At 40.2% G+C, this 24,504-nt stretch overlaps 1 protein-coding gene across 3 annotated transcripts in view; it reads left to right on the top strand.

Annotated features, from left to right (window-relative positions):
* The first annotated feature begins 7,685 nt into the window (after positions 1 to 7,685).
* The window catches only part of SLC37A1 (solute carrier family 37 member 1), an 815,749-nt gene continuing 798,930 nt past the window's right edge, over positions 7,686 to 24,504 (top strand). For all 3 annotated transcript variants that reach the window (XM_044072224.1, XM_044072226.1, XM_044072225.1), the window contains exon 1: positions 7,686 to 7,758. The gene's annotated coding sequence lies outside the window, so the exon portion shown is untranslated. The remainder of the gene's footprint in view (positions 7,759 to 24,504) is intronic.

Below are 24,504 nucleotides of genomic sequence, written 5' to 3' on the forward strand. Positions count from 1 at the left end.
TAGCTATGCAGTACCCAGAAACACAGGCAAGCAGCATTGCCTGCCATTCAGTACCCAGAAACACAGGTTCTTTCATGTTTTTTTGTACTACAAATAAGATATGTGCAGTGTGCATGGGAATTCATTTTTTTTCAAATGACAGTCTTGGCCCCCCAACAGTCTGAGGGACTGTGAACTGGCCCCCGGTTTAAAAGGTTTGAGGACCCCTGACATAGAGGATTACAATCAGTCACTAACGCAAGACATAAAGTGTTTTGCATTTATCATTTAGAATTGCATATGTTTTTATTCTGTTAACTCTTTAATGTCCCTGATCTTGCCTCATTTTTGCTCTGTCCCTTGTAAAATAATTGATTTTCTGGTAAATCATAGTGGGGTTACAGTCATGTTCGTAATGCTAGGCATTAGAGGTTTTCTTATAGGTTTCAGTCAAGTGACTGAAATTTTCAATCTTTTGAAATTTCAGTCTTATGAGGTTTCTATCATATGATAGGGATCCGGTCATATATGGTGTGGGTATTGTTTATAATGCGGTTTGAAAACATTCTGAGTATTTTTAATCCATTCATTCATTCATTATTCATTTTTGGTAACCTGGTTTATCCTAGCTGGAGTTATGAGGAAGCTAGATCTTCTCAGAAAACAATAGGCATGAAATGGAGAACCAGACCAGAACAGAAAGCCAGTCTACCCCCACGCACATGCACACTTATGGGCAAATTCGGAAGATTGCCATTTAACATTCTGAAATGTTCTTGGATTTGGGAGGAAACCAGAATACCCAGAAAAGTCCTTGTGGACATAGGGATGACAAGCAGACTTGACCCAGCAATCACCCTAGCTACGAACTAAACTGGACACCCTAGCAGTGTGAGACAGCAGTGGTCAGGGATGTAGCCAGTGAATTCCATTTTGTTCTCACAGATGCTTATTGCTGTCACCCCCCGATCTACCTAGCATTAAAAAAATGGTCATATGATTTAAGCTGTTGTCCCCCCCCAAAACTTTAATGTGTGTAACGTTTTCAACTGCTCATTCAAAAACTATTAGAGGGAATATTTTCAGATTTGCAATCCTCTCTATAAGCAAGCTATATATATATATTTCAGATATGTTTTTACAGACATTACTCTAGATTGTTATAGACATATTATGGCTTGATAAAGCTTCTATGTTTCTAACATGTTCAGAAAAAATTGTACTTTTTGTAATATGCCTGGCTACACCCTTGACAGTGCTAACCACTATGCCCCTCGTTACTTGAAACTGCCCTCTATGGTATGTTTTTGTTAAACTATTGCTGTATATTATGTGTTGTCATTTCCTCTATTTATATATTCTCCAGGCAGTGGTTGAAATAAGTCTGTTTAGGTCAACCCATAACCTGTGTAATCCAGCAATAAATAAATACATCCATGCTAAAATAAAATGCAGAGGTTAGTCTCCCAGATGCATCTGTGGTAGTCTCAACAGACATCTGTGGTAGATGGACAGGTAGCAAGCTGGACTTAATTCAAATAAGTCCCAGGGTTATGCATCTTTGTAGGAGGAATTCCCACTCAGTATACACCTTTGGTAAAGTGACTGTATTTAGATCAAAGAATGAAAATAATATAGGAGGTATAATTACCCCATATTGAATTATGCTACGAAGTGCCTAAGGGCAGTGGTAAAGGTCAGCTGAAACAAAACAAAACAAAACAAAACAAAAAAAGCAGCAACAAACCAATAATCCACAGAAAAGCAAATGCAGGCCAAAGGACTGTTGTTGTTTGTCTTTTTGGCTTTTCCCAGTTAGGGGTCACCACAGCAGAACTCTGGTCCGCTAACGATTGGCAGTAGATTTTTATGGTGCCGAGTTGCCAGCACGACTGTATTCAGATATTTTCTCTTAAGCAAGGCTGTATATATGTCATGAACCAGGGGTGTGGTTTAGTTGAGTTTAGAGGTATGGTTTGTGATGTCATTACACATGCACTTTAGGTTACAAGATTTAAAAAGCCGTTGGAACATTTTTTTTACTTGTCTGATGAGGTTCCTAGTTTGGTTCAGGGACGAAACTGCTAACCTTTTACTACTGTATAAATAAAGTGGCTTTATCACTTCTTCTTTGTGGAGTCCTTTGGCCTGCATTTGCTTTTCTCTGGAGTAAAGGTCAGCTGGATGTTAGGGTGCACAGAACAGAGCATTAGGCACAGATTCTAGGGATACATGCCTCCTACCTGCCTGGGAGGGGGAGCATGTGATGAATTGACTAAAGCATCTTTTTTTTAAACACCTTCATTAAATTATCACTTTAGACATGGGCAAACCTAGATTAACAGAAAAGAAAACAAACAATTTTAACATTTTCCATTTAAATGCAGTATGCATCATATATACTATCATTAGTCCAACATTACAAAAAAAATGCTGAATTCCTACCGCCCCTTAAACTTCATTCCTCCTCCTCCTGAACATCATTATGCACATATTGTTCCCACAGTTTCCATTTACTTCTATGTAATTTGCTCCTTCTGTTTTCTAAAGATCCCTCTTCCAGTTCTTTTATCTCTTTTATAATATTCAATAACTCAAATACAATTGGTATAAACTTTGATTTCCACTTTATAGTAAATGCTTTTTTTTGGCAGCCAAACAAATTAAACTTAATAAGTAAGCCCTTACATATTTAGGTTATTCAGTTCCTGTATCCCAACTCAAAATAAATAATTTCTTACTTAGTCATTTGCTCATCCAGCATTTCTGATAGAGTACTCTGTATGGAATTTTAAAAAATCTGCCAACTCATTACAGTCCCAAAATATATGTTCCCAGTTACCTTACCTTTTCTTCTCCATCATACCTCCAAAATTTTGCTTATCTACCTGAGGAAAAGTTCTTTGAAGTCTGCTTGGGGTATGAAAATCCTATGCAAACATTTCCAAGCAAAGATCCTAATCTTGACTTGTTTGCATACTTAGGAGTCATGCATATGTCTTCCCATTGTTTTCTTGTAAATTGCTTTTCCGGTCTCTCTTCCCAAGGTTTTCTAACCTTCTCAGATTGATTCTTATACTCATTATGCAGTATTTCTATATGCCTAATTATCCCTTTTTTAACAGCTGCATATGTTCTAGATTCAGCTGAAAATTCTGCCAGAGCAGGTCTTTTGCTTAAAATTTCCCAATCACTATGTCTGTACTCTGAAATCAAGCCTTGGTAGGGAAGGCAGTCTCTAGCCTGCAATCCTAATGTCTTCTTGGTCTCATCCAACTCTATTACCTTTCCTGCTTGCTTTATTTGCTCCCAATATCTTGGTTCTTTTGCCAGGTGTCTCCAGTAAATTTCAGCCCCCTCTTGTCTATTTTCTGTACCCTTACTTGCAGACATCACCCTTTGAACCAACCATGACAGGTGATCTTAAGTTTGTTTTTGACCCAGACAAATCTCTGAGGTGCAGCTTTATCTGTTAATCCTGAAATTTACTATGCAACAAAGCTAAATAGCCAATGAGAACCAGCCCTTCCTTTACAAACACATTTATTAAATTGTCACTTAAGACATAGGCAAACATACTTTTAACAGAAAATAAAACAAACCATATCAACACTTATTTTCTATTTGCCTGCATTATATATTTGTATATCTTTCCTGTCTTTGTAGCTATCATCGGTCCAACATTATATAAATTGCTGAATTCCTGCCTTCCCTCAAACCTCACTCCTCCTCCTCTTTCTGAACGTTAGTCAACATGTATTGTTCCCACAATTTCCATTTATTTATGTGCATTTTCTTCCTTCCCATTTCTAAAGATACCTCTTCCAGTTCTTTTATCTCTTTTTATGATATTCAGTACTTCAAATACAATTGGTTTAGAGTTTGGTTTCCATTTTGTAGTAATTGCTTTTTTGCAGCCAACAGAATCAAATTTAATAAGCCCTTACTATGTCCAGGCAATTCAGATCCTGTGGCTAAGCTCAAAAGTATAATTTCCGTAGTTATAGCTATTTGCTCAGCCAACATTTCTGACTGTGTGTGTCTTTTCGGCTTTTCCCAGTTAGGGGTCGCCACAGCGGAACTCCAGTCCACTAATGATTGGCAGTTGATTTTTACGTGCCGAGTTGCCAGCCCTGATGCACAACCTTCAACGAAGGTACACCCATTCACGCATGTCTCCACGCAGAAGACGTTCTAGCTGAGAATTGAACCGGACAGCGTCTTACAGTGAGGCGACAATGCTACAGCAGCACCACCACCGCATCATTTCTGACAGAGTACTCTGTAAGTAATTTTAAAGTCTGCCAACTCATTACACTCGCACAGTAAATTCCCGTTACCTCTTTTTCCCCATCACATCTCCAACATTTGCTTTCTGCCTGAGGAAAAATTTTTGAAGTCTGCTTGAGGTATAAAAATACCTATACAAACACCTCCAAGCAAAGATCCCAAACCTTCTGGACTTTGTCGCATACTTGGGAAACATGCATACATCCTCCCATTTTTCTCTTGTAAATTGCTTTTGCAGTCCCACTTCCCAATCTTTTCTAACCTCTTCTGATTGTCATAGTTATCATGTAGTATGTTATATGTCTTACTAATTATAATTTTTTTTTGAACAGCAGCTTTTGTCCAGATGCAACTAAAACTCTGCTAGAGCAGGTCTTTCATTTAAGGTGCGTCTGTCCCTTTCTTTTTACCTATACTCCGATATCAATCCCTGTTAGGGAAAGCAGTTTCTAGCCTGCAGTCCAAACATCCTCTTGACCTCCTCCCATTCTATTACCTTTCCCTTTCTAGTTATTTGCTCCCAATACCTTGGTTCCTTTGCCAGTTTCTTCAGTACATTCTGCCCTCCTCTTGCCTATTTTCTGTAACCCTACATTCGGTCATCCCTACTGGCAAAATCTGCTTCCTCCATCATCATGTTGGCTTAGTTCTTGAATACTTTCTGCTGCCTTATGAATGCAATATTTTGTATGTTTGTTATTATTCTCCACAAGGATCTGCGGCCAAAATACCACTCTCTCTCTATTTCTTGAACTTTGCCACAACTTCATCATCATCCCTTTCAATTGTGGGTACTTGGGTATTATCGCAACCACATTTTCGCGGTAATACCGCTAGATTCCTCATGCGCAGATGTAAACATTGATGCTGCCGTTATGTCAATAAGTGTGTTTTCCTACACATTGAAAGGTTGTTTTAGGCAGGGTTGTCGTGGAAAATGGTGCAGATCATGTTTTTGGTGTACTTATACTGTTTGCGCTTGCCGCTTCTTGATCGGTAATGCACTGATAAGCCATCGGAATGTACTCACATGTCAGCACTGATAACGGTACCAGTAAAGAATAAAAGGGTTAAGGCTTGTCACCGCATTCCCTGCCATCACCCTTATTATAAACTGTATGCTGCGAAGTTTGACAGCTTTTTTTTTTGGTGTTTTTCTTTTTTTTTTTGTTGCAGCTGTAGACAAGTGGACAACTGTCAGTGTGCGAGTCTATTACATTTAGCATTTCGCGGCTTGAGATATGGAATGTGTGTTACACACAACTGCTGTGGAAAATGTATTTCCAGTGACATGATGTCGGGGAAACGGCATAGCTTGAATCAAGCAGTCATTCCTTACATGTTATACTGTCTTTCCTACCTAAACAATGCTTTTTAATAAAGTTAACGTTGTCAGTGTGATTCTGTATATACTTATAGTTAAATTGACACACCAGGAAGCGCGATAATATGTAACTACCCAATTTTGCATTATAACCTTCTACTTGTGTTATGTATATGAGACATGTGTGTAGCTCTAAAATATCCCTTCAAATCAGGTAATCCTAAACCACCTTGTTCTGTTGGAAGGAGCAACATATCTCACTTAACTCTTGCCCTCTTCCACTCCCACATAAATTCCTTCAACTCTTTATTGTTCATACCTTCTCCTCTGGCTGATAAAATATGCCTGATCTGTTTATAAAAATAAATGTACTCAATACATGTTCACTGCTTCTATCTTACTATCCATATTCATAAACAAGAGCTTCTAGTTTCTCTGTTTTTGTATTATCCTTTGTTTAGTCGCTTCCTGTGTTTCCTTGAATGCCATAACAAGTCTTTTAAACCCATTCTCCGAAATACTTCATCTTATTGTGTCTCCATAAATATAGATATTGATGAACCAATTTGTGTGTGGGTACATAACTTATGACTATAACCTTTGTTTCATCTTCATTAATTTTATATCTTTAAAAGACATGAAATTGTCTCACAATGTTCCAGACTGAGATGTACGTTTATGGATTTATCAGGTACAAATTAATATCATCTGCAAATAGTCAGCTTTTCTTGATTACCACACCAAATATATCCTTGTATTTCTGAGTCTCTAATTTTCTTAATGGCTCTAAATATAAAGCAAGTAAAGGAAAAAAGGGCACCCCTGCCCCGTTCCTTTGTTAAAACAAAACGTATCTTAGAAGAACCCCCCCCCCCTTTACTTCTTGCCTCTGATCTTTCATATATTCTTCTAATTGACCTTATTATTTTATCAGGGAATGCAAATGCTTCCAGTGCCCTACTCATAAATTTCCAGCTTACTCTGCCAAATGCTTTCTCAGCATCAAGACACATCAACACTACACCAAAGCATCTTGTCCAAACTCAGCTGTGCTCAACTGTGAATTTGTCTTTGACATCATCATTGGCCTTGACACTGCTTTGACAATAGTTATCTCCAAAATGAATGCCAGTCCTAAGCACTTTGTATGCCTTTCAAATATCTCTTTCTTCACCTAATCATTGATTTTTTTGCAATATCATTTTTAGGCAGGATCACACGTCTTGTCACATGCATTTTGGAATTTTCCTGCTGTATTGCACACCACCACTTCTAGGAGACTTGAATGTATTTACTATCTTTCCTTTAAAATGCTTGTCACGTTCCTTACTATACTCATATCCGTTCTCCTTTTATATGCATGCAAACATTTACATGATGGAACTCTTCCATCGTTCAGTAACATGTTAGAGAATTTGGGGTATTTGATGGCTTTAAACATTCTGTTTTATGTATACAAAAGCTAGCTCATGTGAATACATTGTTATTCCAGGCATTCATCTTTTAATCACATGATAGTTCATTGCTACAGACAGTAGTTGAGCTCAAAGTCACAATGAAGTCAAATGCAGTATGATGTTAGAAGGATTTATTTCACTTCAGCTTATTTTCTGGTTCAGGCCACTAAGTTTGGAAATTTTAACATTAAAAAATCCACATGGGAGAAAAGCTGCCTCAGGCTTGATTCTTGCAAAGGAAAATAAATAGACTGTTTTGGACAAAAATATCACAAAGTGGTTAAATGGTGTCTCTTATCTTCTAGCATTATAATTGTACTGAAACTTGTAAACAACAAGGTTTATTTTAAATGATTGCTTCATTCCAGTGCCCCAGATAGTGTGTGTAGGCTAACTAAAGTAGTTTGATAGAGTAATGACAGTGTTTTGGAACCACCCTTTACAAAACCACAATTCTTTCCTGCATTCATACTGGCTTAGCTAGATCCTGCTATGTGGGGCTTGCAGATGCTTCACTGTGGAACTTCAGGTCTAGTGAGTTCATCTGAAAAGCCTGTAAGACGCACAGCAGTTCCTTATGACGTCATTGCCTGCAATGAATAGAGTGAAACTACCTCTGGCAATATTGAAACAGACTTGCTTAACCAGGAAGTCTCTTCATGTCTTGTGCAGCAAAAGAAGGTACAGACGTGCACACATTGAAAAAAGGTAAGCTGTTTTATTTGATTAATTGTACAGTAATTTTCATTGTTTTCTTTGCTGGGGTTGGATTTACTGGTGTGTTTCCCCAGATGTAATAAACAAGTAGGTCTTAGCAACCTGTTGCACTCCGTTGCTATACAGATATGTTGTTGGCCAACACATTTCACTGCACCTGTTAGAAAGCAATACTGTAAGTCGTTGGTAAGTTCTCAGCATGATTCTTATTAACTGTAAATTAATTAATTTTCAGTGTTTTGCTGCTGTAATATTTCTCATTTCATTTTACCTTAAAATAAACTGCTGATATAAATTAGTAGATTGTGTGAATAAATCAACAGTATGGTATAATACACTGGCAATGGTACCTGAACCATTTGTATTCTTACTGTGTGTTACTATTTTCAGGTTTCATGTGGAAGTATTACAACTGAATTTTTCTCTGGGAGTGTTTCAGAGTGCTATAGCTTTGTTTCCCTTTAAAATAAGGAAATGCCTGCAGTATGGTCACTGACCCAACCTCCTATGTAACAAGGAAGTTCTGTAGATAAGTGTTACCAGTTAAAAAATAGAAAACTAATTTGAAATGCAGATGTTCACAATTAAAGTTGAAATGATCCATGGCTGTTGGTTTCTGTTTTAGGGCATATGTTTATGAAATAAGTTTAAAATGTCCCACAAAATGTTATACAGAATTGTTTTAGCAGTCTAAATTTATCTTCCGCAGGTTATTGCTGTGCTGTGAAACTGATACAAACATGACCTCAGGCTTTGATGTGTGCAGTAGTAAAACAGCATGTGTGAAAGTGAAAAGCAAAGAACAAGCTTATTTTTGTATTGTTAGAGTGGTTGGAAACTATTTAAAAAGTGAAAAGTAAAAATCATGAGTATATTCATTTTTACAGACAGTATGTCCACTTGCCTTTTACAATTGTATGCTTTGAGGTGGGTTCCCAGAAGACCTTTTATGTCAGAACTTATATACTTTATGATGTCTTTTCATTTTAGTGCATGAATTTTCATATTCTTTAATTGTGTTATATTCCATAAAAAGTATTTTAATCTCTCATATTGTGTGTATGATCTCTGTAAATTAGTATACATTTCTATTTAAGAAGTCCGTGCTGCCTTGAAGATTTCTGGAGACAGTGATTAAGATCTGTTGCATTCACACAAAAAGTAATTTACTTTGATGTCCAGTACATCTTCAACTTTCATACAGTAGTTCATCTATACTTGGGTCTTTCATTCTGTGAATCACAGTACAGCAAAGATATTGGACATGCTCACAACATAACCATTGAGTGATGGATAAGTCCCATTTGTATAGCTATTTTACAGCTTTTTTCAGACCATATATTCATACTCAGTGTAAGCCAAGTAGTGTGTGCATTTCACTAGTACACGGCAGGTAGATTTGATTTTTTTTTTAAATAATACATCCTGAAGTTCCAAGAAAATGAGAGTTCATTATTAAAAACAATACTACATTTTCAAAACCTATTAAAAGAACTTTAGAAAAAAAACGTCTTGTAATGAGCAACATAGTCACATTTTCTACCCTAGAATTGAAAATTAATGGTATTTTAAAAATATATTGCTTCCCTGTTGTGGTTTCTTGTCTGCTGTTCTATATCCATGTACTTCTATTTGTTGATAAGATTATTGTTATTAACTAGTACTAGTTCTTACCCCACTAAGTAGGGTTGACCCATTCCTGTTTGCAGCCACATTCTTGTTGCATTTCTGTCTCTGGTTATGCATTGTTTCTCTACTGATTTTTTGCTCTTTTCAGACCTGATCCAAAGGAATTGATTTCTTCAGTATTATGTACTTGCTATATTACAGTAAAATTTTACTTATTGGCATATTTTTAGTGCCTGTTTTTGCTTTAAAATTGTCCTTAATCAGTACAGTTACTTAATGAACAAAAGCATACTAATTTTTTTATGAAACTGCTTGCAAGAATATACATTATAAACTATTCTACAACCAAGATAGCATGTTTTCATTTTTTTTTCTTTTTACCTGTTATGGGTCTCGGTTATCGCGTACCATCAAAAATATTGCAGAATCAGTATAACCATTTTTATGTGTAAAGAAAATGACTAGAAAGAGAAGTGTGCGTGTGTGCGTGTTGTTGAGGGCCAAGGAAGAGATTAGGTTGGAGAGTGCTCTCTTCCCAAACCAGAATTAAATGTTGCTGCTGTTAGGTGAATGACAATGGCACTAAAGGAATTTAGGGAGCAACAAGCAACTGTAGATAATCTACCCTGACTTGTGAGCCTGAAGAGACAAAAAAAAGAAAACACAAATCTAGGATAGGGCCATATTGTTAAGGACTCACCATACCTCCCAACTGTGCAGATTTTTGCTTCATATTTTTGATATGTTCATCATAAAATGTGTGGTTTTCTGTCATATCATTGAGGGTTGAAGTCAATAAATAATGGCAGTCATTTGAGTTTCAGACTTCAAATCCTTTGGGAAATGCATGCCGATGCAAAACCTATTATTCTATCAGCTTTCTAAGATTATAAGAGCAGTGTTTAAAATTTCTTCATAATTTTGGTCCTTTGGCACCCCATTATTTTTGGCTTTGTCTAGATTTCTTGCACTAGGAGTTTGACAGGTATGGGACTCACTATAATGAATCTGTCCTTTCTATGTTATTCTAGTAGTGGCTGTGTAGAAGAGGGCTGTGAAATGTCCTATTTTTTATCCTCAGAAGCTTGGGTGAGGATTCTTAAAGTGCAGGAAACCTGTGCATTTACAGTTAGCTTCTGGATCACTGTCTGTCCTAGGCAAATTAATCATTTTCTTGGCTCTGGCATTACCTGCTACGTTTGCAAAGCCATCGGTAGCAGTTTCATCTGCGGACTAAGTCATATCTTTTCAGGCAATTGTCAAGCACTAATTACAATTCTGGGATAGTGTGGACCAATTTCTGGCATGCTGTGTCAGGGCTGTAAACTTTCCTTCTGAGTATTCTTCAGTTATTGTAATACTGTGTGCCACTTCTCTAAAAGGTCTTTGTCAGAGTCTCTTCTGCAATGTAATAGCTTGTCATGATAGTTTCGGTGGCTTAGGCTGCAGTACTGTCCAACAGCTGAGAAGAACATATAGGACTAGCATGAGTTCTTTGATAAAGTAACTCAAGAAACATAAACCAATATCTCCAACTGCTTAGTACTGTTATCTCCCATATCCACCTAATTAACTCATCCTAAATTGTGATTCAGTTTACCATTCCATTAATGCTCTAAACCCAGTACACATAATCTAATACTCTTCTTTATCTTACTGGTATCTGTTAGATTTCCTAACCTAGCAACTACTACCCATCTTTACACCAATTCTACTTCTCCTGCTTTAACTATATTCTCCCTTTTCTGTTCCAGTTATGTAAATGTACAAATATTTGGCTTGTCTGATCTTCCATGTATATATCATTGTTACTTTGCCTTTGGTTATTCATAAATGTAAACTGTTATTTGTATACTGCACACTGTTGCTACATTATATCACCCGGGCTGGGCCTGTGATAGGTCATTGTTGATCAGTGTTTTACCTGTTTAAATACATTTAAATAAATAAATAAATGATATATTTACTTTACTATTGGATAATTTCAACTATACCAAAAGAGATTTTGTGAACTGTTTAACTTTGCATTTGTATGAAATTAATTTTTAGATATATTGGCTATAAACGGACTGCTGGAACTAGTCACAGAACCTACTTGTAAAAACAACATAAAACTGGATTTGATTGCATCTGATGTTTATATGTTAGTGTCTGTAATTTTCATAGTTCTGCCATGGAGTACTTCAGATTGTAATGCATTAACGTGCTATCAGTTATGTAACTGAAGATGTCCTTCCATTTCACTGTTGCAGTATTCCTTGCAAGGATCCCCTGCCAAGGATGGCCCAATTTCCAGCCAGTATACCAAAGCCCTAAGGTTATGCCGTACATCACATATATGATCCTTGCGAACAGCATAGGGCATAAAGGTGACGTTCAGATGTCCCATCCTCAGAACTTTTGTCGCTAGTCCGAATGCCATTTTCAATAGTCAGTCAGAATGCCCACTTCGTTTGCTGGTTCATCAAACTGTTTTTCAGATAAGTGCCCCATTGGAATTTTGTTCTTATCTTTTTTCTTTTGTTATTGTTGCTCATGGGATTTATATAATCCAGAAAGGGTAAATGCCAGTACAGGAGACAGATTCCCCATAAAGATTGTCATGAGCAGTGTTTATTTTGTATAGGTGCATCCCACAACCATATATCCTGTTCTGTTTGCCAGGCTTTCATCCCACTGAAGACTCTGTGTAGTCAGCTTTCCTCTTTGGCTGTATATTTAGAAAACATTTTGTTAAGCTTTTGGCAGCAGGTGCCATGGAAATGAACTTCTGGATCTGGGGGTCAGCCATCCACAAAGAAGGCCAAGAAAGCTATGTCTGATTCTTTAGCTTTGCCACCTCCGCCAGATGTCTGTCTCAAGGCTAGTGAAAGCCCAGAAGATAAACTGGCTCCTTTGTTGGATTCCTCTGCCACGACCACTTTGGAGGCCAGCACAGATCTGGTTTCTCACACACCCCTGGAGACCTTACGGAAGTCCGTTTTGGATGTTCAGGGGAAACTATGGCTGATTAGCACCATTGCTCAGTGGTGCAGCGGTAACATTGTCACCTCACAGCAAGAGGTTCTCTGGTTCAATTCTCGGCTGGGGTGCCTTCTATGTGGAGTTTGCATGTCCTCCCTGTGTTCATGTGGGTTTCCTCTGGGTGCTCTGGTTTCCTCCCATGTTACAAAGACATGCATCTAGAGTGTTTCTCCCCGGGCCTCTGCTGATAATTGGCTTTGTTCCAAGTCTGACTTTCCCGATTAACAAGTGTTAAATAAATAAAATAAATACAAATAAATAAAATTAACTAAAATTACCGAAGGGCCTAGGGATGTTCCTCAGACTCTCATTAAAGAGAAGGTACTTACTACCATTATAATGTGCCTTACGGGGTTTGAGTCTTCTAAGTTTTACAATGCTGAAGTCCCTTTAAAGAAGAAGAAACAAAAAACTAGACATGGTTCTCCTGCTCCTAAGGACCCTCAGAGTGAATGGCAGAATTTCACTCAGGGTTTGTTTAATGCCTTTATGGCTTTGAAGCTTCTTCAAGAGATTTCTGTCCCAGCTCCCCCGGTCGTCTTCTCTTCTTAAGAGGCCTAGGGAGCAAGATTTCTCAGAGGAGGATTTGGATGAGGAATCCCTTGCCTATTCTTCCCAGATTCCTTGTCCCTTAGACCATGGCTCTGAGGAAGAGATAGTCCTGACTGTCCTTTTGAGGAGAATCCCTTTGGGCGATACAATTTCCAGAATGATGAAATTTTTCAAATGGGATTGTGCCCAGGTGTCTGAGGTTCAGGGCCTCCTGTTGTTCCTCCTGTCCTGGCTGCCTTGTTGAATACATTTTCTACTGCATCTCAGGCTCCTGATTGCCAGTTCCCTGCTTCCAAAAAGCCTGATAGGATTTATAAGGTGCCTGATTTCAACTTCCTTTATAAGTGCCCCTCTGCTAACCCTTCTGTTGTGTCTGTGGCATCTGACAAGCCATCAAAGTTACTGCCTTCTATAAACTTGTTTCTTTCTGATGAAGAAGGTATATACCTTAGCTACCATTGCTTTTATGGTTGTAAATTATCAGACCCATATAACAAGGTATATTTTAACTCCTCTATCTCAGGCCTTTCAAGTTATTTATGACCTTCCTGACTTTGAGGTGAAGACTTCTGCTCTTTCCTTGTTAGAGACTTCTTCCCAGGTGACAGATGCTTCTTCTAGGACTGCTGCTTTTGGTTCTGTGCTGAAGTGATATTCCTGGCTTCAGCTCCAGCCCTTGCCTGATGATATTAAGGCTAAGTTGATGGATGCTCCTCTGGATAGCAAGCATTTGTTTGGTGCTGCTGCTGCAGAATTTTTTTAAGTCCCTACAGGAAAAGGGTAAGGCCTTACAGGATCTAAAACATATTTTTGATTCTCCTATACCTAAATTCCAAAGGAATTACTCTAATAATCTGGCATTTGTTCTTAGGCAGTCTCTCCCTCCCCCAAAGGTAAGAATTGTGGTAGAAGGGCTCCTCTAAGGCTACCCAGACTTCTTTAGCTTAGAAATCACTTTTTCCTACAAAAAAAAAAAAAAAAAAAAAAAAACAGAAATCTCTTTTTCTTGACAAACCAGGTGCTGTCTGACTATCCTGTTCTTCTCAGTCATGTTCTTTCTCTTCATCTTTCCCTGTCTCTTCTGTTTGGATAAAGACCACTCAAGATTCCTGGGTTCTTTCCATCATTCACCAAGGGTGCTATATGGTCTGGAAATCGCTTCCCCTTTCTTGGGCATTTCTCAGACCCCTCAGGAGCAGTTAGCTTTCTTTCCAGAGGTGCTTCAGGGTTTCTTGACTCAGGGAGTTATTCAGGAAGTTCCGATTTCTCAAACAGCTTTTATTCCAGAATGATTTTAGTCCCCAGGAAAGAGGGCACTTGGAGACCCACTCTGGATCTCTCTCTCTCTCAACTAAACTCCTTTTGGAAAGTCCCTTTCTTTCAGATGTTGTCCCTTCAGACCTTGTTTCTTCTGCTGCTTCCTCAGGCTTTTCTAGTTACTCTGGACCTCAGGCATGCTTATCTTCATATCTGTAGTCATCCCCTTTTCAGGAAGGTTTTACATTTCTTTGATGCTTCCTGGCATTTTCAGTTCTCTGCTTTGTCCTCTTTACTGCCTCAAGTGTATTCATCAAATGCCTCACTCCTGTGATCACTTTTTGCAGGCTAAGGGGATTACAGGTCTCTGGATGACCTGCTTTTTCATGCCTCCTCTCCACATATTCTACTGTAGCATCTTCACTTTGACATTTCTCTCCTGCAAAGTCTGGGGTTCACTTTAAACTTCCAAAAGTCCTTCCTGACTCCTTCATAGGATCATGTTTTTCTGTTCCCAATGCTGGCATCCCTGCCTCCTCCCAAGGTCTTAATTCTCATTGCCTTCTTTTAATCCCTTCTTTGTCTGGCCTCAGTCACAGCCAGGGAATTCCTGAGAGCTCTGGGTTTCATGGCTTCCACCATTCCTATGCTGCCTGTAGCCAAACACCACATGAGAAATCTTCAGTGGTTTGTAAAGTCAGCTTAGCTTCAGCACTCCCATCTTCTAGATTTCCTAGTCTCTCTTCTTCCATCCCTCAAGTTGGAATTTCAGTGGTGGATTCGGTAGTTGTTACTCAATCCAGGGCGTCCTTTTCAACCTCTACTCTTCTCTCAGGAGCTGTTCATAGATACTTCCGACATGGGATGCTTCTTTTGGCTTTTTAAACGTGCAGGGCTTCTGGTAGCTTCAACAAAAGAAAGACTACATCAGTGTCAAAGAGATGAGAGCTCTTCTGTTGGCTCTTCAAGCATTTCATCCTCTTTTCACTCAGGGCCCCTCAAGATACTTACAGACAACTGTCAACAAGCAAGGGGGACAAGATTTTATCTCCTTTGCAGATTAGCACTTCAAGTGTGAGAGCTAGCTATCCAGTATCAAGTGACAGTTCAGGGAGTTTACATTCCCTAAGGTCAGAACATTGTGGCAGACTCTCTGAGCAGGTCCATGTCAAAATTCCATGAGTGGATGCTTCACAGGGATGTGTTTTTCGACATTGTCTGCCAGTGGGTTACTCCTTAAGTAGATCTATTTGTCTTCTGAACAGACAACTACTTCTTTTTCTGTGCCAGAGCCCCCTGTCCTCTGGCCTGGAAGGTGGATGCCCTCTCTTTTTCCTGGGAGGTGGTGTTTCTTTATGCCTTCCCTCCCCTTCCTCTCATTCCAGAAGTCCTGGTCAAGATGAAGCAGGATGCTCCCAAAATTTTGCTGGTGACTCCCTTTTGGCCCAGACATCATTGGTTCCATCTTCTTCTACACTTGGCCAAGGGCAGTCATCACAAGTTACCTCACAGGGTGGACCTACTCACACAAGACAAGGGATCTCTCATCCATCCTCACCTATCCACTCTTCAACTGACACTGTGGGTAATAGGATTTTGATTGCGTATAGACAATTTTTTCTGAGGACGTGCTTCGGGTCCTGCAGGAGGCCAGAAAATCCTACTTGTCCAAATGGGAGATGTTTTCTGTTTGGTCTTTCTGGTAACCTGGATTCACTTTCTGTGGATGTTTCTTTGGTTCTCTGTCATCTGTGTGAACTGCTCAGTGCTGGGTTGGCACGGATCTTGTCAGCTATTTCTGCTTGTCTGCCTTTAGCACTACCTTTACCTTCTAAATTTGAGGCTAAACAGTGTCTTAAAGGCATCCTTCATATTAGACCTCCCAGGGAGCCTGTCCTTCCTTCAGGGGACCTTAATTTTGTTTTGAAGAAATTGACCCAGGCTCCGTTTGAGCCTGCATCTTCAGCTTCCTTGCAGCATTGTTCCTTGAAGACTATTCTGTTGGTCCTTACTTTTGCCAGACGGGTGTCTGAGCTTCATGCCCTTTATGGCTGTTCCTTCTTTTTTAGTTTTCCATTAGGACAGGGTATCCCTTTGTACTAATCCTCCTTTTATGCCCAAGGCGGTGAATGAGTTGTCTCTTAAGTCTTTTCATTTGTCCCCCTTTTCCATTTGTCTCCTTTTTGCAAATCTGATCATCTCTGTTTCCTTTCATCCTAGATCTTTAGGATTGGCTGTTTCCAAGAAAAGTATTTTCACTTGGATATCTAAAGCCATTTCATTTTTGTTATTTTTTTTCATGGCAAGACCCTTCCCTCTTCTGTTAAGGCTCATTCTACTAGAGCTGTGACTTCTGATGCTTTTTTTAAGGCTTTAGATACTAACTCTGTTCTTGAGGCATCTACCTGGACTTCTGTGCATACTTTTACCAAGTGCTATACATTGGGTGTGATATCCAGGGCTAGAGCTGGTTTTGCTAGAGCCATTTTTCATGGGTTTCTAGAGGGCTCTGCTGGTCCTTCCACTATTCTTCCTGAGCTTTTGCACTCTCCTTATTGTAAAGTATAGTGAAATGGAAGGACATAGTACTGTTGTGTAAAATGTTACCATAACAGCAAATGTCCTTCTCTTCACTTTTGCAGTATTCACTCCCTTCCTCCTCCCCAAGGTTCTTTTTCCTTCTGGATGTGCTTGTTACCTCCCTAATCCTTGGACTGGCATTCCTACTGGGGTTCTCAGTTCTGAGGATGGTACATCCGAATGTTGCCTTTTTTGCCCTATGGTGTATGTGGGGAGCATACTTGTGACTTATGGCATACCCTTGGCAACCTTAAGGCTTTGGTATACTGGCCAGATGTTGGGCTGCCCTTGGCAGGGGATCCCTATTGTAAGGAATCCTTCAACAGTGAAGAGAAGGACATCTACTGTTATAAGATTTTACACAACTGTACTTTTAGAATTTTCAGAATACAATTAAAAGGTACAATTTTGGGATGATATAGAGGCTAAGAATGTAAGTTGTCATTCAATACCAACAAATATTATGTAAAAACATTGTTAATTGTTAATATAAATTGTTATATGGGTCCAGACTGCATTCCTTCAGTAGTGCTGAAAAATGTAGAGAAAGACTTGATATTCTTCCACTGTACATAAAAAATTGTCAAGAACAGGCACTGTTCACAGCATATGTAAAATGTCCAATGCTACACCAGCATATGGGGAATCCATTACTGAAAGTAAAATATTATTGGATCCATTCCAACTTCAGCAGAATACTGCTTCTTCAAGTTATTCTTGCCAACAGTCAGTACCAAGAGGCTCAGAGGTCACTCACTATGTGAGTTCCTAGACTAATTTGGATCTTTCTGATGTTTCCCAGAGACAGGGTCACATGAAACAGATGTGCAACCAGAAGCACTTAGACTCATCTCTGGAGTCGGTCACAGAAGATAGAGACTTGGAGGAAGGTGAAGGTTCCCCATCTCCTCTTTAGAAGACGTCACTTTTGGTAATAATCTCAAATTGATGAAGCAATGAGGTAATTGCACCACTGATGACCCTTCACCTCATGAATCTGTATTGGTCAAAGCCTTTGGTGTTGGCTCATCTGCATCATGAGTGGTACCACCTACTGATCCGCTTATAGATCTTGTGGTTCAGCAGGTGGGGAAGGATCCTAATATGGTGGAACCAATGCCAACAAAGGCTGATAGGATTTTGGCTGTCCCAAGGGCAGGGAGCAAAGGTCCACCAGTAGATGTCATAGTCCAAACAGCCACAAAAAAGGAGCTATCCAAATAAAAATCTTCAGTCCATTCCCCAATATTGAATCAAGGGCTTTGGGAAGGTTTGAGAAATGAACATACCCTTCAGTGACATTTGGCCTCAGAGCACTGAACTGCTTGTCATGTGTGACATGTTTCCAGAGGGACTTGATCAAAGAACTTGCCATGTCTCCCTTGAGTAGCTTACTTGCAGTTGTTCAAAAAACTGTGGACTCCTAACTGTCTACCCTTCAATCTATGTCAAATGTGACCATGCATCTGCTCTCTGATTCAGCTGATGGCACAGCTAGGGTGGCAGGCACTGGCATCACAATGCCCTGGCACACTTGGATATGCCTTTGTAACTTTGAGGATGGCTTCCGGATGTCCTTTGTCAGTTCCTCATTTGATTCTACACTTTTTAGATCTAAAATCAAAGATATACTGACCAGGAGTGAAAAGGATGGTAAAACCATCTCTGCCATGAGAGGCCATTTCTCTACCCCCCCCCCCCCCCAAAGAACCTTTTCTTAGGAATCAGAGAGGTGTCAAAAAAGTAGTTCAGAAAGTGACAGGGTTATCACCATGAAACTCCAGTAGACAGACCTTCCTGAGAGGAGGAGGTAATTCCAATGGATGTCACCCCAGAGGTTGACCATATAATCAGGGTTTCCATAGTTCCTTCACTGAAAAACCCTACCAGTGCTCCTGAAAGGTTGCCCAACTGCTGCACTCTGGATGCAGTTGGGGTGGCACTTATCCATGTACCCACAAACCTGCAAACCATCACAACAGATTCCTTGATGTTAGGGAAAATTACCAGAGGATACTCCATTCTCTTTTCTTACCCACCAAAGAAAAAGAGAAAGATTCCCAACGTACCACCCAGTCAGTGGGAATCCACAGCAGCATAGGTTTCTAAGCTACTAGAAAAAAATAGTCATCCAACAGGTTCTCTGTGGGCAGTCAGAATCTGGAGTCTGTTCCAGGTTCTTTTTAGTGCCCAAAAAGACAGGATACTTTAGACCAGTTTGGGACCCGAGTCATTTCAATAAGTTTATGAAACGGACGAAATTCTGGATAGTCATGCTTCAGACCATACTGCTACTTCTGAGGAAGGATGATTGGATATTCTCTGTGGATCTCCAGGATGCTTATTATCACATACAGATAAAACTGCAATCTAAGAGATTTCTCCATTTCTGACTGGGAGCCAGTCCCTACAATTTCAGAGCACTGCCCTTCAGTCTCCCCACAGCCCCCCCCCCCCCCCCAGGATTTTACAAAGATGATGGTAGTAGTAGCTGTATGTCTGTGTCTGCTAGAGATCCATGTTTTTCCATATTTGGATGATTGACTCTTCATTGCTAGTTCCAGAGATCTACTGCTACATTAGGACCTTTTGATCCAGTTGCTACAGAATCTAGGTATTACATTAAATCACTCCGAGTCCATTGACTCCAAGACAACAGATAGAATTCACTGGATGTCACCTAAATACATCTCTACAAATAGTCAAGGTGCCAGATTGCAAGGTTCTTTCTTTGTGTCTAGTTGCCACCAAATTCCTCCAACATACTTTTCCTCAGGCTAGACTAGTACTTAGGTTACTAGGTCTAATGGCTTTGACAATTGCTCTGACACCCTTAGCTAGGTTCCACATGACAGTTATTCAGTGGACCCCTTTAGTTAAATTGTCTCAAAATGTTCACCTTGTCCATTCCAGTTTTCACATCACACAAGAATGCAAGGATCAAATCAGATGGTGCATTACTTTTCGGTCAGTAACAGAAAGCAGGCCATTTTGCCAGGCACAGCCAATAGCCATAGTAAACATGGATGCCTTGGGGCATTTCAAAGGGAGGGTGGTCCAAGTTTCCTGGTCCCATCCAGAAGCCAATCTTCAGATCAATGTCTTGGAGATGAGAACAATCCTCCTAGCATTGCAGGCTTTTCAGGACTTCCTTCCTTAAAGGTATGTTTTCTGTCCAGACCGAGAACATGGTGGTAGTTTGGTATATCAACAAACTGGAGCAACCTGATCATATCCTCTTTGCTGAGAGGCCATGGTAGTATGGCAATGAGTGATGTCTTCATATCGTTTTCTGTTAGCACTGTACATTCTGGGTATGTCCAGTGTACTAGCGGACATGCTGAGCATACGTATACCTCTAAAGTGGTCCATCAACCAAGCAGTGGCAACTCTGATCTTCAGCTGCTGCGGCCAACCTTACTACCTGAATGACAAATGCAGCAGTTACTTTGCCCTGATCCCTCCACAGGGGCAATCACAGAGGGATGCTATAATCCACAATTGGCTCCAAGACTCAAATACATCTTTCCTCCAATACCCCTCATAACCGTATTTATTAAGAAAGCCAGAAGGTGCAAGACCAGAATGATCCTCATTGCTCTCTTTTGGCTCCTGCAAGTTTGGTTCCCCTTTCTGTGGACTCATCTACTATATCCTCTCTGGATGTTGGATCGGTATCCAAATCTTCTAAAGCACCTATCTAGAATGCCTCATCTGGGCCATAAGTCCATGGGATTGACTGTTTGGTTCCTCCAGTTTTGACTATAGCTAGAGATACCAGACTTTATGCATCAGTGGTCCACATTATCTCAGCTTCTCAAAAACAATCTAGCAAGAAGACGTACCAAAGTAAATGTAAAATATTTTCCATTTGGGCCTTGTCAAAAGATTTAGACCCTTTCTCTGCTCCCTGTCCGCCACAAAAACAGAATTTAGAATTTTTGTCAGAACTTTTTTCATAGTGGATCCAGTTTTTCTACAATCAAAGTACAAATTGCTGCTATTTCTGATTTTCACATTGGACAAAATGACACCTCCACAGCATCTCTGAAAATTTCCAAGGCCTCCTCAAGAGAACTTTTTTGCTGAGGCCTCCAATTGGGGATTCATTCCCTCCTTGATGAATCGCAATTTTGCTCCAAACCCTGGTTTACCTACTTTTGAACCAGAAGCTTCCCACAGGCTTAAAATATCTTTCTTGGTAGACAATTCTTCCGTGTTGCAGTCACTTCAGTGCGATGAATTTTTGAGCTACAAGTCCTTTCTTGTAAGACTCCTTATTTAGTTTTCCATAAAGACATGTCATTAAGAACTCTCACACATTTTCTCCCTAAGGTGACATCTGAAACGAACTAAATCAATCTATTGATCTGCCAGTGTTCTTACTAAGATAATCAAAGGAGAGCATATCTTGCACATGCTAGATGTTTGTCAACTCTAGTTCTGTCTTCATGGAACAAAGGACTTCAGAAAGTCAGACCAACTATTTGTAGCCTTTTCCAGGACAAAACTGGTTAAGGCCATTTCTAAAGTTACCCTGTCAAGATGGTTATCAGTGTGTATTTCATTTGCTTACACTAAAAGAGGTTTATCGCCAAGTACAAAACCCAAGCTCATTCTTCAAGGGCAGTAGCTAGCTCTATAGCATTTATGAATAGAATTCCAATAGATGATAGTTATGTTGCAGCAACTTGGTCCACAGTTCACCCCTTTGTGTCTCATTATAAATTGGATGTACAGTCCTGATCACTTTCATCTTTTGGTTCCACCATCCTCAGCAATGTTCTCCCTTGAATACCACACAGGAAACTGGCAGCTTGGGAATCTGTCCCAAAGGTTGAAACAGATGAAAGTAGACAACATCAACTACAAAAGTTATGTACTTAAATAATGACAGATCCAAGCTGTCATATTTTCATCCAGTTCAACATCTCTCCCTCCTTTCCCCTTCCAGTATTTTCATTGACAGCTCCTCGTGACTGGGTATACCTCAACTGAGACTGTCTCTGTTAACAGTTCTGTATGCTGTTGTTTTTTCTTTACTTAATAATTGTATTTTCTATTATGGTTCTTCATAGAAACTGGGATTATATATCTGACAAACCTGATCTAAGGTACTAAACCAATTGGAGGGAAATATGTTTAGGATAGGAGTCTGATCCCTGATTCCGAAGCTTCAGAAAAGGCACCGAGGTTGGATCAGACAACCTAAATGTTGAACTGGATGAAAATAGAACAGCACAGAGCTATCATTATAGTAAGTGCATAACTTTAGATGTGAAGTTGTTCTATCTTGCCCTCATTCTTACTGATTGGGTTCGGAGCCAGTCCTCAGCTCTGACTCTGCCAAATGCAAAAGCTCGAGGTCTTCAACCAGCTCGAGGCCTGTTCCCTATCCCATGATGAACTGGTGTTTCCCTCAGATCTCGTTTGCCGCTGCAATAGATCGGACGATTTACCAGCTCTGGCCAGTGAAAATTTGTTATTTTCTTATTATTACTTAGAATAATTTAGCTCTAGATAGCATTTGTTTAATTAGAACAGTAGTTTTTCCCATATTGCCTCTCACACTTAGCGTATTTTCCGCTAATGTGTTCTTTTTTCATCTAGTTCTTCATGGCCTGTTTGAAGGCCTTTGTTAATCTCCCTATCCCCTTTGTTAGGTTCCAATATTAGTACTTAGAATTGTTATTTTGCAGAGTGTGTTATATAGGTAACTGTGTGTGAATATTGACATATTTAGTCATTAAGTCCCTCTTAGTAGGGTGGATTACTATTTTATATAGTTTTTCTTAGAGCCTGTTTAAGTTAGAAGGCTAATTTTTTGTTACAAGTTTGTTTAAATTAGAGAGCTCTTTATTGTGTGTTGTGTGCAGACCATTTCTTGTTACCTTTTTCTTTCAAGATGTCTCAACAAGATAAAGACAAGGAGACTAAACAGTCTAAGCCTTCAGGGTTTAAGAAATGCCCTAAATGTGGACAGAAAATGTCCATTACTGATGGGCACGTGGACTGTGTATTGTCTAGGTCCATTACATCTACAGGAAATGTGTTCTATCTGCCACTCCTTTAGCTCAAGAGTGCTACAAGAAAGGAAGAATAAGTTGATTGTCAGGGGCATGATTAAATCTTCCTTTCAGGAATCATTGGAACAAGGTCATACAGCTCATGTCAAGCCATCTAAACCTTCTAAAAGATCTTCCGCTACTGGATCTTCGAAGCTGGAAAAATCTCCATTATCCAGCAAGTCGAATTCTGATAGACCTTCGACCTCGGTGCCACTGTCTTCGGCACCAACTGTTGTCACAGTGAGGAGCCGGTCCCCGGTACTCGAACCAGTATCCTCTTCTTTCGGTTTTTCCTGGTTAGGGGTTACAACAGCAGATCACCTGTCCTCTCATGATTGGCAGTGGAGTTTTACGGTGTCGAGTTGCCAGCCCGACGCCCAACCTTCCACAGAAGGGGCACACATGCACACATTCACGCCTAGGGTGAATTTAGAGTGTCCTATCCACCTACAGCATGTCTTTGGGATGTGGGAGGAAACCCATGTGACCACAGGGAGGACATGCAGACTCCACATAGAAGGCCCCCCAGGGTACACGAGCCGGTATCTCCAATTCTAAAAGCTCCAATATTGCAATCTGTACCTTCTTTGGTTCCATCCTCTTGGTCCTCAAGAAGCCTATCAGACATGGATGTGGATTGTATGGTGCAGAGGCTTCTGCAGACACCGGTGTTAGCCAGACTTTTGTTGGGGCTGACCCCCTCGGGCTTTGGAACCATCCAACCTTCCTCCCCCCATATCTGTTCTTCCTCCGATCTGACTCAAGGTTTCGGCACTGTTGGTACAGAGACCTGCTCCAGGACATTCGGTTCTGACCTCTCAGACTACTTTGGTGTTGACCGAGGTGTCTAGTAGCCATCACTCATCAGTCTGGTTCGAGGAGGATAGTTGAACCGATCTTTTGGGTTTAACTTTGCCTCTCGGGGCTTCGGTGCATGTGAGTTTGGTGCCTACCTCTGGCTCGGAGCCTACCATTTTGGTGCCGAGGGAATCAACCATATCTTCGGATCCAGGGGTTCCTTCGCATCGGAGCCGGGGGCATTCAATGCCATAAGGAGAGCACTGTCCCCATGGACAACCACATCATCAGGACCAGCAGCTTCTCCCCCTAAAGCGCCAGTGTCTACTTCGTCATCACAGATTCCACAAAAGCGTAGAGACCCAGAGCCTCAGGAAGCCCCATTGGGTGATCCTTGCTCTTCCAATACCTCACCGGAAGCTCTCACTGAGGCAGTCCCTCGGAAGAGGCTATGGAAGAGGAAGCATCTGGACTCCCCTCAGGAATCCATCACTTCATATACTGACTTGGATGATTCAGAAGGTTCCCCATGGTCACCCTCAGAAGATATTTCCTTCACAGATATCTTAGAGATTCTCAAACAGAGAGGTGACTGGCAGCCCATACAACCTGCTGATGATGAGTCAATCTACCTGAAGTCTTTTGGATCTCAGTCCTCCATCTCTTGGGTCTCTCTGCCTTTCAATGATCTCATGGACTTAGTTTATCAAAAGGCGTAGGAGTATTCAGATACAGTGGAACCATCCCTAGGAGGCCTAATAAGTTTATTACCTCACCACAGGTCAAGGTTTTTCTCACCAAGGGAGTCCCTGTTGATTCCATGGTGGTG

The sequence above is a fragment of the Protopterus annectens genome, chromosome 5.part0 (genome assembly GCF_019279795.1).
Source record: "Protopterus annectens isolate FY-2018-M chromosome 5.part0, PAN1.0, whole genome shotgun sequence".
Classification (NCBI taxonomy): Eukaryota; Metazoa; Chordata; order Ceratodontiformes; family Protopteridae; genus Protopterus; species Protopterus annectens.